This window comes from Hemiscyllium ocellatum, chromosome 13, assembly GCF_020745735.1.
Source record: "Hemiscyllium ocellatum isolate sHemOce1 chromosome 13, sHemOce1.pat.X.cur, whole genome shotgun sequence".
NCBI classification, from domain to species: Eukaryota; Metazoa; Chordata; class Chondrichthyes; order Orectolobiformes; family Hemiscylliidae; genus Hemiscyllium; species Hemiscyllium ocellatum.
Genome location: NC_083413.1, coordinates 16387127 through 16400777, shown reverse-complemented (window position 1 = coordinate 16400777; position 13651 = coordinate 16387127). Strand labels below are relative to the sequence as shown.

The following is a 13651-nucleotide window of genomic DNA, read 5'->3' as shown; positions in this document are numbered from 1 at the left end:
CTGTTTTTATATTCAAGTTCTCTCAAAATAAATGCCATCATTGCATTTGCCTTCCTAACTACTGCAAGTTTACCCTGAGAGAATCCTGGATTAGAACTCCCAAGTCTCTTTACCCTTCAGACTTCTGCATTTTCTCCCCATTTAGGAAATAGTCCATACCTCTATTTTTCCTATCAAAGGTGAATGATCTCACACTTTCCCACCTTATACTCCATCTGCCACTTCCTTGCCCACTCTTCTAACCTGTCCAAATTCTTCTGCAGCCTCCCCACCTCCTCAAAGCTATCTGTCCCTCTACCTATCTTCATATCATCTGCAAACTTAACCAGAATGCCTTCATTTCCCTCATTGGGATCATTGATGTATAAAGTGAAAAATTGTGTGCCAACACTGAGCCTTGTGGAACACCACTTGTCACCGGCTGCCATCCTGAGAAGGATCTTTTTTATCCCCACTCTCTACTTTCTGCCAGACAGCTTGCCTCTAACACCATGGGCCCTTACTTTACTCAGTCACTTCCTGTCTGGCACCTTGTCAAAGGCCTTCTGGAAGTCCAAGTAGATAACATCTATTGGCTCTCATTGGTCTAACCTGCTCATTACTTCCTCAAAGAATTCTAGCAGATTTGTCAGACATGACCTCCTCCCCTTATGAAACCATGCTGACTTTACCCTATTTTACCACACATTTCAAGTATTCAGGAATCTCATCCTTCACAATGGATTCCAAGATCTTGGCCACAACCAAGGTTGGGCTAGTCAGTCTGTATTTTTCCATTTTTTTAAAATAGGACATTATGATAGCGATTTTCCAATCCTCTGGGACCCTCCCTGATTCTAGCAATTCCCGAAAGATTATCACTAATGCCTCACTGCTCTTCAGCTACCTTCCTTATTACTCTTGGCTGCAGCCCATCTCGTCCAGGTGATTATCCACCTTCAAGCCATTCAGTTTTTCTAGCACCCCCTTGGTGATGGCCATCGTCCTCAGCTCTGCCCCCTGACTCGCTTGAATGTTTGGGAAATTACTCGTGTCTTCCAGTGTGAAGACTGACACAAAGTTATTATTCAGTTCATCAACCATTTCCTTGTTCCCCACTTTTACCTCTCCAGTGTCATTTTCCAGCAGCCCAATGCCCACTTTTGCTTTTTATCTGCCTAAATAAACTCTTAAATCTTCCTTTATGTTACTGGATACTTTACCCTCATATTTAATCTTCTCCCTCCTTTTTTTTGTTGCCCTTTGTTGGTCTTTGTAAACTTCTCAATCCTCTGGTTTCCCATGGCCCTTCATCACATTACGTACTTTCTCTTTTGCTTTCATGTATCCCTGACTCCCACAGTCGGCCTTGGTTCCCTCACCCTCCCTGTACCATGCTTCCTTATCCTCAGGATGAATCTCTGCTGTGTCTCCCAGAAACTCCTGCCATTGCTGTTCCACTATCTTTCCTGCTAGGCTCCTCTCCCAGTCAATTCTAACCAGCTCCTCCCTCTATCGTTGCCTTTATTCAGCTGAAATATAGTTACCTCTGATTCTATCTTCTCAAATTGCAGAGTAAATTCAACCATGTTATGATCACTGCTTCCCAAGGGTTCCTTCACCTTAAGATCCCTTATCAAGTCTGCCTCACTGTACAACACTAAATCCAGTATTGCCTGTTCCCGAGTGGGCTCCATCACAAGCTGCTCCAAAGAGCCATCTCACAGACATTCCACAAATTCCTTTTCTTGTGAACCACCATGAACCTGATTTTTCCAATTCAGCTGCATATTGAAATACCCCATGATCACTGTACCTTTGCCTTTCATACACATATTTTCCATCTCCTGGTGTATCTTGCGTTTCAGTTCCTGACTACTGTTTAGAGGCCTGTACATAACTCCAACTATGGTTTTTTTTTTAAAACCTTTGTGGTTCCTCAATTCTACCCACACAGATTCCACACCACCTGACCCTATTTTGTTTCTTACTATTGATTTAATTTCATTTCTTACGAATAAGGCAAACCCACCTCCTGCCTATCTTTTCGATAGGATGTATATCTTTGAATGTTCCGCTCCCAATCCTGATCCCCTTGCAGCCACATCCCTGTGACACCCATCACGTCATATCTGCCAATTTCGATCTGCAGCACAAGCTCATTTACCTTATTCCTTACACTGGCTGCATTCAGATATAACCCCTTCAATCCTGTATCAACCCTCCCTCTTCACATTGTCATTCGTTCATCGAGTCTGCTTGAAGTTTGATCGCTAACTCTTTCCAGATATTCAGTGTATGTGCTGGAGATTTTAATAACCTCTCCTGCACTTTTACCTCCTCTTTTAATTTGGGTTTTCTAATTCCCCGATAACTGAACACTCTTCTTCCCTGCCTCCCTCTCCAACCCCCACCTATTTAGTTTAGAGCCCAGTCTACAGCCCTAGTCATGCAATTCACTAGGACGCTGGTCCCAGCACAGTTCAGACCATCCCATCGGAAGAAGTCTCTTCTTCCCCAGTACTGATGCCAATGTCCCATGAATTTGAACCCATTTCTCCCACACCAATCTCTGAGCCATGCATTTACCTGCTTAATCTTATTGACCCTGTGCCAATTAGTTCATGGCTCAGGTAGAAATCCAGACATTACCACTTTTTTGGTTTTGCTTTTTAATTTAGCTCCCAGCTGTTCATTTTCAGTTCACACAACCTCCGCCCTAGTTTTATCGATGTCATTGGTACCTACGTGGACCGCGACCACTGGGCCTTTAACCTCCCTCTCCAAGTTCCTCTGCAGCCCAGACGAGATATCCCGGACCCCGAGCACCAGGCAAGCAACCAAACCTTTGGGACTCTCAATCCTGGTCACAGGGAACAGTGTCTATGCCTCAAACTACACTAACACCAATTACAACATTTCTCTTCTTGAATGGTTCCATGCAACCACGGTGCTGTCGTCAGTCGGCTCACCCTCCCTGCAGTTCCCAAACCCGTTCACACTGGGAGCAATCCTCTTGAACCTGTTGAGCAATGACAGGGGCTGAGGCTCAGGCAACTTGTTCTCCTGGATCCCTCTACCTGCCTGACAGTTGCACCTTCTTTTCCCTGGCCACTGGCCGAATTAGAGTTAGTTCATCTAATTAGTGTGACTGCGTCTTGGAACACCGCACCCAGGCAACTCTTTCCACTCCCTGAAGTGTCACAATGTTTGAAGCTTGGACTCCAGCTCATCGACTATAAGGAGTGGATTGTCTTATGAGGAAAGGTTAGGCAGGCTAAGCCTGAATCCTCTGGAGTTTAGAAGAGTCAGAGGTGACTTAAATTAAACATATACGATCCCGAGGAGACTTGACCTGGTGGATCTGGAGGGGATATTTCCTCTGGCGGAAGAATCTAGAACTAGGGGACACTTAAATATCAGTGGCACTTATTTAGATCAGAGAGGAGATGAAATCTTTTCTCCCAGAGAGTTGAGACTTTGCAAGTCTCTTCATGAAAAGGAGGAAGTGGAAGCACAGTCCTTAAATATTTTTAAGACGGAGGCTGATAGAATCTTGATAAGCAAGGAGGTAAAAGGTTAATGGGAGTAGGTAGGAATGTGGGATAATCAGATCAGCCATATTTTTATTGACTGGTAGGGCAGGCTTGAAGGGCTGAATGGCCTACTTCCACTCCTAGTTCATATGTTGGTAGCTAAGAACAAGAGATGACCTTACTCAAACTCCATGTTATGACCATTCTCTAGATAAAGAGGTCTTTCCTTAAATCCCTGTTGGATTTATTGGTGACCATATTGTTTTAGTGACCCTATAATTGTGGACTAAAGGAAGATACAACTTGTATTTGCAGAGTGCCTGTCATATCTTTAGTAAGTGTCAAAGTGCTTTTGAAGTGTAGTCACTGTTGTGAGGTCAGTAATTCAGCAATCAATTTATACCCAGCCAATGTCAACATACGGCAACTTAATAATGAGCAGACGATCTATTTATAGTGAGTAAACACTGACCAAGCTATTGCAACCCCACGACAATGGTATCAACAGGAACCTGGCAAAAATGGAAAATAAACGTCAAATAAAGGCAGCAAAATTCTCCGGATTTTTAGCAAGGGAGCAGGAGTGGCTTTGAGAAGGAGGAAGGATTCAAAAGATAGGAATGTTGGGCAGTGTGGTCACATTGATGATGGATTGGAGACACGGTCAATAGAGCTAGAGCTCAAGATAAAAAATGTTTGTTCCATTAGTGCCAAAGACTTCCAAACGGTGGGAAGGAAGTGGAAAAGGAAAGCTGCACTCTGATTAGAGAGATGAGTCAGAACAACAAGTTATTATTGTTCTGGGAAATTTAATTATCCACTTACCAATTGGGTCAGAGAGGGAGTAAAGGGAGTGGAATTCTTAAAATTTGTATCGACATCCCTCAAGCAATGGAACTTTCAGGGTGGAGGTCCTGTTAATGCTGCTCAGGAGTAACAAAACACATCAGTTTTGTGAGCTAAGTGATCTTGAGAATACTGTCCACAATACTCGAGGTTCCAAACTCGGGTGGGGGGAGAAAGAGAGGAGGAGGAGAAAACTAGATTAATCAGAAACTCAAACAGACATTGCTGGAAAGAAGTATAGAATAGAATATTCTTTTATTGTCACATGCACTGCAATGTTTACAATGGCTGCCATTTAATGATGCCATCTTAGGTACACGTACCTCGGCACAAATCAGCAGTTCTGGCAGCATCTGTGGAGAGAAATCCTGCCAGACCTGCTAAGCTTTTCCAGCAACTTCTGTTTTTGTTTCTGAGCTACAGCATCTGCAATTTGTTCAGTTTTTAACTAGAGCAGTCAGCTTGGGTTAAGGCAGATATTGGGATTGGGAGTCATTTCCTGAGGTGAGGTGAAATGAGAAATGATTAGACAAGGCAGAGCAGCAGTCAGATGCCTTTGAAAACAGAAAGAAAACGTTCCGTGACTACAGAAGGATGCGGACAATAAAACCAAATGAAATTCAGGAGAAAAATGGTTTGCATTTATGTAGCAACTGGCATGTTAGCAGCATGCCCAATGTAGCTTTTGAAATGTATTTGCCATGATGATGTAAAAAACGCAGGTATCAGTCTGCACACTGCAAAATCCCACAGGCAACAACGAAATAAACGACAGCTAGCCTTCATCAATGGCATGGTTGAGGGACAATTATTGGCCAGATCAGGGGAGGACTTTCTCCAAATACTGAGATGGAGGACCATTAAGCTGCAAGACAACAGTCACTGTCCTGGTTCAATGTCTCACTGGGAAGATCGCACCTGCAACTGTGGAGCAGTCTCAATACTGGCCTGGAGCCCCATCCTTGATTTTGTGCATGAGGCTATTTTCCCTGGAACACTGGAGGCTGAACCTTAGAGGTTTACAAAATCATGAGGAGCATGAATCGTCAAGTTCCTTCCCCCATGGTAGGGGAGTCCAAAACTAGAGGGTCTAGGTTTAAGGGGAAAGATTTTAAAACGATCGAAGGGGCAACTTTTTCACGCAAAGAGTGGTGTGTGTATGGAATGAGCTGCCAGAAGAAGTGGTGGAGGCTGGTACAATGACAACAACATTTAAAAAGCATCTGGATGGTGTACAAATACGAAGGGTTGAGGGGGATATGGGCCAAGTTATGGCAGATGGGACTAGATTAATTTAGAATATCTGATCGGTATGGACGAATTGGACTGAAGCGTCTGTTTCCATGACTCGATGACTTTTTGGAATTGACAGAGGTACCACTAAGAAACAACTAATCATTTGTCAGGATGATAAGTGTTAATAAAAATGAAAAATAACTGAAAAAGGGGAGAGTTTGACGAGTGTTTTACGAAGAGAAGCAATGAAAGCTAAAATGGAATACAAGAATTAGGAGTCCTCAGGCACACTGAAGTATTTTACAGTTAGATCAGTAAAAATAAAATTTTAATGAGTTAGGTGGGAATCCTGCACGGGGCTAGATCAGAGTGGTGCTGGAAAAGCACAGCAGGTCAGGCAGCATCAGAGGAGCAAGAAAATTGACGTTTCAGGCAAAAGCCCTTCATCAGGAATAGAACTAATATGCAGGAGAGGTTCTATTCCTGATGAAGAGCTTTTGCCCGAAATGTCGATTTTCCTGCTCCTCCGATGCTGCCTGACCTGCTGTGCTTTTCCAGTACCACTCTAATCTAGACTCTGGTTTCCAGCATCTGCAGTCCTTGTTTTTACCTGGGAATCCTGCAAGGCAAGGCATATCCAATGTGATCATTCCAAATAGCTGAACAGTCATTAACAACTACTTGGTCTCAATATTTCACAATGAGGAAGAATATCAGAGTAGTGGCGAATGCTGAAACAGTTGAAAACAAATTGACTGATATTATGATGGGGTAAAGGAACCGCTTCGATAAATGAATTAGTCTAAAGGTGACAGAGCACCACAACTCAAACAACTGTCTGAGAACCAAGGAGGGCATGAACTTGTATAATAGATTCAAGAAATATTGAACCCAATGCAATCTTTACATGATCTCAGACACAATAATGTGTTTAACATTGAACAGCACATTCAGGAATCAGGAGTTAGCAGTTTGGGTCCTACAGTTTCACTGGAATGTGTACATAAATTTCTCCTAATCACTCCTCTGGTTCTTTAATTAATTCCCCTGAATCCCTTAAACAGGCCACTTCATTTATTCTACCTCATCTATTATTTCTAAGCAGAAGTTATTGGTGAAACTCTAACTCTGGCAGCAGTAAGAAAGCAGAGTTTACATTTTCAGTAGACCTGGATAGTCCAGTTCTCCATGGAGTTTGCATGCTCTCCCTGCATCTGCAGAGGTTTCCTTTGAGTGTTCAGGTTTCCTCCCACAGACCAAAGATATGTAGGCGAGGTGGATTGGCCTTGAGGAATGCAGTCTTACTGGGACAGGGTGGGGACTGGGTCTGGGTGGGACGTTCTTTGAAGTGTCGCTGTGGAACTGGTGGGCCAAAATGGCCTGCTTCCGCACTGTGGGAATTCTAATGATAAAGTTGAAACGTTAACTCTGCTTTCTCCCCACAGATGGTCAGGCAGCATCCGAAGAGCAGGGAAAAAAAAAATTGACTTTTCGGGCAAAAGCCCTTCATCAGGTGCCGAAACGTCGATTTTCCTGCTCCTCGGATGCTGCCTGACCTGCTGTGCTTTTCCAGCACCACTCTAATCTCCAGCATCCGCAGAACCTACTTTAGCCTTTCTCTCCTCAGATGCCGTGTTTCTTCAGCAAATTCTGTTTTTGTTTCAGAACTGAAGTATCCACAGTTCTTTGTTTTATTATTTTTGAATACCGTTATAACATGGTCTCTCAGCTTTCTCTCCTCCAAGGACAATTATCCCAGCTCCTCTAGTCTTGACAAGTTCACCATCCCTGTTAATACTCTAATAACAATCTTGACATCCTTCCTAAAATATGATGCTCACAGCTGCAGCTGGGAGCCAGAGTTTTGTAAAGGCTGAGCATAATTTTCTTCTTGTGTTCTCTTGCTGTAAAGCTAAGGATCTCTCATTCTTTTTAACAGCCATGGCAACTTGTCCTGTCACCTTCAAGGATGTTCTATAAGCACTCAAGCCACCCACCACCCATTACCAACCCCAGGGCTATCTGCTCCTGCAACACCTTCAACGTGCAGCGTTTCATTTATATTAAGCACTTCCAGCAAATCCAGCCTCTAGAAAAAGAAAGAATACCCATGCCATCTCTTATCAGGAACGTGTTGATGAGCAACAGTTTTTCAGTTCTAAACTGACACTCCCCAAACTCATTTCAGACACAATATTTACAGCCCGAAGGCAAGTCTACGTGCTGGATTCAAACTCAAGCCAGAATCCAAGCGAGTACACCAACCACATTCCCCACTGCCTGCCAGCCCATGTGACAATTCAAAAGCAGACACTTATTTTTTTCCCAATTCTGATCTCACTACTGTAATCCCCTGGGCAATTCCTAAATAAAATAGGAAAACTCCAATAAACCGCTTCATCATTATCCCAAGCATAACGCGAAGTCCCCTGGGGTTTTGAAAGAGCACTGCATTTGTCAAAAAACGTTTGGGGGCAAATTTGCCATCTGAGTTAAGAAAAATGCTCATCAACTCTATTTGTTTTCTTGCAAGGAAAAAGGGTTTAGGTCTCTGTGTTGCCATTTTGTAGATATTCACAAACTCTTTCTCATTTTGACCTGTAAACAGGGACTTTCCCCTGCCTCATCAGGCTTCTGAGTTACTGCCTAACCTGTGAACGAGATGAGGAAAGAATCATTCTCCATCCTAACCTTTCCTCTAGCCTCCCCAACACAAAAATATTAGCGCAATAAATCTGTTCGTGTACTCCCTGACACTGAGGGAGGACATAGATGTTGGCTTGTAGGGCTCATTGCAGATATTTCAATTAAAATGACTCATCTTTGCCTTTTACTCAACAGGAGGCCTGCCAGACCACAGTTAGCTGCTAGAAATATTCCATCCATTGCTGCTTGACCTGATTATGTTCAGATACCCAATACCTCTCCTAGCCATTTATAAAGAGAGAGACATTTGAAAAGCACAAAAGCTACACTGAGTGCTTCTCACTGTCCCCCCACCCATCTCATGGAGTAGAGATAAGCCGCAGACGACTCTACAAGTATCATGTTACAAATATATCTGCTATTGACAGCTAGGCTGCTCATTTTTAAACTATTAGGATCACATTTGCTCTGCTCTTGGCTGACAGCCAGATTACCACGGGCAAAAAGCAAAGTTGGTTAAGAACTATTAGGTGATGCTTTTGTGCAGCCACATGGGACCAGTCACACAGTACTCTCCCAGAAACTTAACAATGGGTGGAGGCCATTCAGCCCACTCCTGCATTCTGTTCTGTCATCCGTTTAGAATTGTGGTTGAGCTTTTCCTTAATGCCTTGTACCTGTTTTGGTTTAAAAAAAATGCTAAGAATTTTGTGGAACAAAAAAAAACAAAATTATCAATCCTGCTTTTACAGTGTTCAGTGTTCAATTGACGACCCACCCACCCCTCCGCCAACCAAACCACCACAACTGTCTGGGGCAGAGCATTGAAGATTTTAGTCATTTTTTGTTTAAGAAAGTTCTTGCTATTTTTAACTCCACACACACAATGCCGCCATGTTCTACACTCACCCACCTGAGGATTTAGCATCTAAATGCCTCTTCAAATCCTCTAATCACTTTAAACACTGTAATTAGATCACACCTTAATCTCCTGTATTCAAAGGGCTTTGTCTGTGCAACCTCTCCTCATCATTTAACCTGGTTAATTATGAAATGGGGAAAATGAGCAGGAAGAGAGTGGTGCCTTTATCATTGTGACAGCGTTTTATCGAACCTGTCCTGCTTCCTTCACTCAGGTATGTCATTACTGCGCTTACAAATACTTGACTCAAGTCTTGCCAAATGCAAATGTACAAGTGAAAACAAAGGCGTTGGAGATCACAGTGGATCAGGCAGAATCTACAGAGAGAAAGCAAGCTAACATTTTGAATCTGGATGGCTCTTCATCCGAGCTGAGGTGAACGTACAAAATTATTCAACTCCTTGAGCCCGCTCTGCTTCTCAATAGGATCACCTTATTGTAGCTTCAAATCCACATTCCTGTCAACCACTGATCATCTCTTACTCACTTGCTTAATACAGAAGAACTTTGATTACTCGAATGACACGGGCGGAGATTATTTTGCTCGGATAACCGAATGATCAGATAAATCGAACGCCGGACAAAACTGTTTCGCCAAGCATCGGGACCTTGCGTGGTTGTTCGGATAACACAAAATTTGGATAATCCAGGTTCCCTATTTACCTCTGCCTTAAAAATTATTCGAGGACTCCTTCTGCTACCTTTTCAGGAAGAGAGTGTGCCAACTATATATTTTCTTCATTTCTTTTGTTAAAAGTTGGACTTCAGAGACCGTATGCCCCCAATACTTGACCCATTTTAGTCTAGACCCAGTCAGCGCTGGCAGGATTGTCTGTGCTAGCTGGAGAGTCACGACTCATAATAAAAAGATCCACAATTTCTAAAGAATTGAACCCTTGACTTTCCAATCTAGTAGCAGGTTGTGGGTGTCATCGAGCAACTGGAAGAGCCAGTTTGACTCAGAGTTCCTTACTTTTTGTGTAAAGGCCAGAAGATGCATTTCTGTCCAGGCCTGGCTAGCTATTCCCTGAGCAGCTGCATTCCCCACATCATAACTAGCAACTACATTTCCAAGAAATACATCACGGGGTGCAAGGCAGTTCAAAGCATCTTGAAGTTAAAACAAAAGTTTCAGGATTACATTTTTTAAATAATTACTTTTTCCTCTTGATTTTTTTTTAACCTAGAATTGAACCAAACCAGCTTGCGAGTGACAGAAAACTGGTTTTGTTCAGAAAACTGTGACACCACCATAGAGAAGAGTTGAGAGCCAACACATTGTACAATTTCAAGGAGTTGCTTATCACACTTGGGGCTAAAGGGATCAAAAGATATTGGGGGGAAAAAGGCAGGGACAGGTTATGGAGTTGGATGATCAGCCATGATCACAATGAATGGTAGAGCAGGCTTGAAAGGCCAAATGGCCTCCTCCTGCTCCTATTTTCTATGTTTCTAAGTTTCCACTAACTCAATGCTGTTTAACGTTGTCTGCATGGTGCATCACCAGTTTGCGTGGAGTTTCCTCTGCCAGTCAGATAACATGATCACATGACCAGTCACACTGGCATTCTTTCTAAAAGCTACTCAAACAGTGAAAGGTGCTTTTTTTTCCACAACCCTAAAGATTAGCAGAAGCATGTGACTTGTGCTATGTTTGAGTGTAAGTTCATTTTGGAACCTATGTTTCACATAGTTCTTCAGCGAATGGTTTTTCCTTGTCCCATGTTGAATTAACCACAGACCAATTGTTAGAGATGGATTGCTGTTATGTACATATACATTGTGCGATTAGCAAGACAGTAGGAGAATTGGATGGACCTCTGTTGTCCATGAATTCCCACACTGCCCAAAATGAAGATGTGAAGCAGTGTCCCAGAAATGCTCGATGATTCATGATCAGTGACAATTCTGAAGGAGAGCCTGAAAACTGAGCAATATCTGCTGAAAAGTGTGACTGATAGTTAACAGCACAACTTTTTTTTTAATGCAGGCAAAGTGACCTGGAACTTGAAATTATATTGTGCAAAACTGATGTACAAATACTTTTATATTTAATTTTCCCTGAAAAGCCACACATATCAGGGATATTAATGCATTGTATTGCAAATGGTGCTCAACAGTTAACTTGCGTCCCTGGTCTGGATTGTGGGTTCAAATCCTACTCTCAAGGCCAAAATCTAGTTTAACAGTCCAGTACAAAGTGTGGTGCTGCACAGTCAGAAGTGCCACCTTGTTGGACATGAAACCATGACATTTGTTTGCCCTCTGAGGAGGAGGTGGTTAAACAAAAACACTGCTTTATTTTAAAGCCAACATTTGGCCCCCAACCAATGTCATTCTAAATCCTCACAGCGCCAGAGACCCAGGTTCAATTCCAGCCTCAGGCGACCGACTGTGTGGAGTTTACATGTTTTCCTAGTGTCTGCGTGGGTTTCCTCCAGGTGCTCCGGTTTCCTCCCACAGTCCAAAGATGTGCAGGTTAGGTGAACTGGCTATGCTAAATTGCCCATAGTGTTAGATGAAGGGATAAATGTAGGGGAATGGGTCTGGGTGGGTTGCGCTTCAGTGGGTCGGGCTTGACTTGTTGGACCGAAGGGCCTGTTTTCACGCTAAGTTATCTAATCTAAATCAATCATCTGTTCATTATTAGAATGGTGTCTGCATTGGAGTAATGATATGATTACAGTGCATGAGATTGACTGGGATATTTGACCAGAAGTCCATATTACATAGGCCATCGGTGTCTGCTCCGCCATTCAATCAAGGCTGATAAGCTTCTCAATCCCATTCTCCTGCTTTCTCCCTGTAACCCTTGATAATCAATAACCTATTTATCTCAGTCTTAAATACACACCTATGTATGTTGCCTGGCATCACAGAATCCCTGTGGAGATACAGCATCTCTATGGGATGGAGCATCTTCGCGTTGAAGAGAGACTGGACAGTTGTTTACTTAAGAGCAGAGAAGGTGGAGGGGGGAACCTGACTGACGTGTGTAAGATTATGAGGCGACACAATAGCTGCAAAGCAGCAGTTCCCCTTATTTGAAAGGTCAATAACAAGGCGGCATAGTTTTAAAGTGAAGGGCAAGAGGCTTAGAGGGGACTGGAGTAACAAGTGTTCCATCTAAAGGATAGTGACAATCTGGAATCCACTGCCTGGGTGGGTAGTTGAGGCAGGATACCTCCCAACCTTGAAAAAGGATGCGCACCTGAAATGTCATAACATTGAAAGCTACACTCTGGAGAGTTGGGTTAGAGTCAGAGTCAGTGCAAACATAATGGGCTGAAGAGCCTTTTTTTGGGGATGTGTGGCCCGATGGCTGCTGCATTTCCTGACAGGGACTGCACTTTTTAAAATCAAGGCTGAGGGGGACATCCAGAGGTGCTATATGAATGCAAGTCTTCCTCAGTGCATTTGCTCAAAACAATGTGTGAGGGAGATCTTTCAGTCAAGGTGCTGGTGTGTCACTGTGTTATGGTGAAATCTCAGCACACAAGACATTTCTCCACATTCTATAAGCTGGGATGGGACTCGCTGCATACTGTTCCCACAACATATTTAAGCTTCCTGTGTAATTTTAGGGTGTGAGGGAGATTGGAGTATTCTGATTGCTGATGCAAGACTCTTGTGTGTTTTGCTGCTTTCAACCAATCTTGTAATTTTGCAATCAAAATAAGCTGCCCGTAACAGCAAGTGTCTAAATTGAAAAACGTGTTGATTAGCTGAGTCAGCAGCCTAATTAGAGGCTGGGCAGAAAGTATTGCCTACTAGATACCTAGAGTAATCATTTGGCGAGTTGCAGCATTCTGCAAACATTTGGCAAATTTCAACCTGACTTTTCTTTTTAAAAAAAAAAGTCTTGGAAAATGTGGGTTTTTTTCCAGTTTTAAAGAGAAAAAAGACTTGATGTGAAACTGGTATCAGGATTATTTTCTTTTACAAACAGTATAATTTATAGCACACACTATTGCTGAGACAGTTAATTTAGCCCAACTGGCCAGTGGAAGTGTTAGTGTTCCACACAAGCCTCAATCTTCGCGCTTACACTTCAGTAAGCGCTGCTAAAATTAACACATTATCTGCTCATTGTGACACTTGTGGCAGCTTGCTGTGCAGAAATAAATTGCTGATCATATCATAGTGCATTTGTACTACACTTCAACACTTCAAAAGAAGTTAGCTGATTGCAAAGCACACTGGGGAAATCCTAAAAGCTGCTATACAAATGTAAGTTCTTTCTTTCCATCCCCCTAGAGTTCATTTCATTCTATCAGCATGTCTTTTACATATTTCTTCCGCCTCTGCTTATCTTGCTTCCCCTTAAAAGCATCTGCACCATCCACTTTGACTGTTTCTTCTGGTAGCAAGTTCCGCATTCTCACCACTCGCTCAATAAAGACAATTCTCTTGAATCCCCTAATAGATTAATGATGGCTATGTTTTGTCGATGGCATTTTGCTTGAGGTTTCTTCAAGAGTGTAAA

At 42.8% G+C, this 13651-nt stretch overlaps 1 protein-coding gene across 13 annotated transcripts in view; it reads right to left on the bottom strand.

The window, feature by feature from the left end:
* The window catches only part of mbnl1 (muscleblind-like splicing regulator 1), a 228548-nt gene that overhangs the window by 182110 nt on the left and 32787 nt on the right, over nucleotides 1-13651 (bottom strand). The gene's annotated exons all lie outside the window — the stretch shown is intronic.